This window comes from Cannabis sativa, chromosome 7, assembly GCF_029168945.1.
Source record: "Cannabis sativa cultivar Pink pepper isolate KNU-18-1 chromosome 7, ASM2916894v1, whole genome shotgun sequence".
In the NCBI taxonomy this organism is placed as follows: Eukaryota; Viridiplantae; Streptophyta; class Magnoliopsida; order Rosales; family Cannabaceae; genus Cannabis; species Cannabis sativa.
The window spans coordinates 34,398,538-34,401,547 of record NC_083607.1 but is presented as its reverse complement, the minus strand read 5'-3'; the positions used below and the strand labels follow the sequence as shown (position 1 = coordinate 34,401,547).

General features: G+C 31.3%; 1 pseudogene; it reads right to left on the bottom strand.

The window, feature by feature from the left end:
* Window positions 1–219: 219 nt before the first annotated feature.
* LOC115698225 (cannabichromenic acid synthase-like) lies at window positions 220–2,034 on the bottom strand (annotated as a pseudogene).
* Window positions 2,035–3,010: the final 976 nt, after the last annotated feature.

Below are 3,010 nucleotides of genomic sequence, written 5' to 3'. Positions count from 1 at the left end.
TTAATAAAATAAAATAAGATTATAACTTATCTACATATACTCAAAATTCTAAAAAGTAACTCTAGATTATAATTAAAAAAAAAAAAGTCAATACACAATATTCTTTTACTATAAAACTTCAATTATCATTTTAAGAACACGTACCAAAAATTTTAATAATAAATATATTATAATGTTCTAATCCATGAACATGTAAACTAAAATTGTTCCATAAACATATAAGCTCAAATAATATTATTTTATTTGCTATTGAAATAAGAAAGACAATTTATTTTATTACATATATCTTATGATAGTCTACACAGTTGTAATGTAGATTTTCATACTTGGGAGCATACATAGTATGGGTAGATAATTAATGATGACGCGGTGGAAGAGGTGGGATACTTTGTTCGTTTCTAAAAAAATTATTGGGATCAGCTTTGGTTTTCACCTTAACTAACCTGTTAAAATTTTTACCAAAATACTTTTCACCCCAAATACGTGCTTGTGTGTAATTATTAGGACTCTCAGGATTAGTTTTTCCTAAATCAAGGTCCCTATAATTGAGATACGCCAATCTTGGATTTTGGGACACATAAGGAGTTGTGAAATTATAAACACTTCGAACCCAGTTTATATGCTTTTCGTTATCTTCTTGCTTCTCCCGAGTAGCGATGTACCAAAGTTCATACATTATTCCAGCTCGATGAGGGAATGGAATTGCTGATTCTGAAATCTCATCCATTATACCACCGTAAGGGTACAACACATACATCCCAACTCCTACCTCTTCTTCATATAATTTTTCCAAAATTTTGACCATTGCAGTTTCAGGTATTAGTTTCTTAACATAGTCTAACTTAATTGAGAAAGCCGTCTTCTTCCCGGTGATCTATCAAGCAAAATTTCCTTTTTAAAATTAGCGAGTGTTGTAATTTACAACACCACTGTAGAAGATGGTTGTATCAATCCAGCTCAATTCTTTGCAATCAGTTTTTAATACCCAACTCGGGAAAGCTCTTGTTCATCAAGTCAACTAGACTATCCACTCCACCAAGAAAAATGGAAGAGAAGTAACCATGTCTTGTAGTCTTATTCTTCCCATGATTATCCGTAATATTCCTAGTTACGAAGTGAGTCTTGAGCATTAAATCTTTGTCATACTTGTAAGCAATATTTTGCCATTTGTTAAATAACTTGACAAGCCCATGTACCTCCATGTTCTTTTTAACACTGAATATAGTAGCCTTTGATGGGACAACAACAAGTTTGATTTTCCATGCTGCAATGATTCCAAAGTTTTCTCCTCCTCCACCACGTATAGCCCAAAATAGATCTTCTCCCATGAATTTTCGATCTAGAACTTTTCCATCAACATTGACTAAGTGTGCATCAATGATATTATCAGCCGCAAGGCCATAATTTCGCATCAATGCTCCATAGCCTCCTCCACTAAAGTGTCCACCTACGCCAACAGTAGGGCAATACCCACCAGGAAAACTAAAATTCTCATTCATCTCATTGATCCAATAATAAACTTCTCCAAGGGTAGCTCCGGCTTCAACCCACGCAGTTTGGCTATGAATATCTACTTTGACCGTATGCATGTTTCTCAAGTCTACTATAGCAAATGGGACTTGAGATATGTAGGACAAACCCTCAGCATCATGGCCACCGCTTCGAGTTCGAATCTGCAAACCAACTTTCTTGGAGCAGAGAATACTGGCCTGGATATGGGAGACATTTGAAGGAGTGACAATAACGAGTGGTTTTGGGGTTGTATCAGAGGTGAATCTAAGATTTTGTATTGTCGAATTCAGGACAGACATATACAATTGGTCGTGTTGAGTGTATATGAATTTTGGATTTGCTGGATTGTTAGGAATATATTCCGAGAAGCATTTAAGGAAGTTTTCTTGAGGATTAGCTATTGAAATTTGGATATTGAATGAGAGAAAGAAAAATATTATTTTGCAAACAAACCAAAAGGAGAATGTTGAGCAATTCATTTTTCTTCAGTCCTAATGATATTTTGAATTATTATGAATAGAGAACTATCCTATTTATAATATTATATATTGGAGTTGGGGCAAATGAATTGACATAAATATTTTATAATTTGATAGTTCCTTTAAATAGTAAGATGCGATAAAAAAATAAATTAACTAAAATTAGGCACATTTGTTAGGTGAAGCCCTTATTTAAAATAAATGTACATTATACATTGAATAGTTTGGCATCATTTAAAATTGGCTATTGGAAAAAAAAACAAGAAATTGACTATAGTAGCTAGTTTGTGGGATATAGGTGTGATGTCGCCCAATTAGTTATACTTCGGTCACGATAGTAAACAGATTATATGTCGTATCCACAGGAGGTAATGTACCACTTAAGATTAGTATAAATAGAATATGGTAAAAATATAAATAAATTAAAAATAAGAAAATAATAAGTGAAAGGGTGTTATCAGATAAAAAACTTGGTAAGGTAGAAATATAGTCATGCAAATCCTATTCTAATACCGATATTAATTCAAAACACAGTCTTAATTCTACCCCATTAATTACAACTAGAAGATGTATATAATAAAAGCGCAAATTAAATAATCTTAAATAAATTGAATCTTACCTCTAACTTAACAGCATATCATATTATATATCATAAATCGACAAAAACCAATGTTGGCAGAATGCAGTAAACGACATACAATATAATAAATACATCAAAATAATTAATAGCCTAACTTACATAAGAAAAACATGACTGAACTTATATAAAAGATACTATTAAATTTGGAAGAAAAATTATCAGATGAAGAATAATTTAATAAATGAGATATGGAGATGAAGAATAATTTAATAAATGAGATATGGAGATGAAACACATAGGAATCAATATCAATATTAAAAATAAGAAGTACAAAGCTACACTCTAACCTCAGCAATATTACTATTTTAATACACTCATTTTTGTCACTAAAATAAGTATAAATAAAATAATAATAGGAGAGAAAAATAAAATAGCAAAA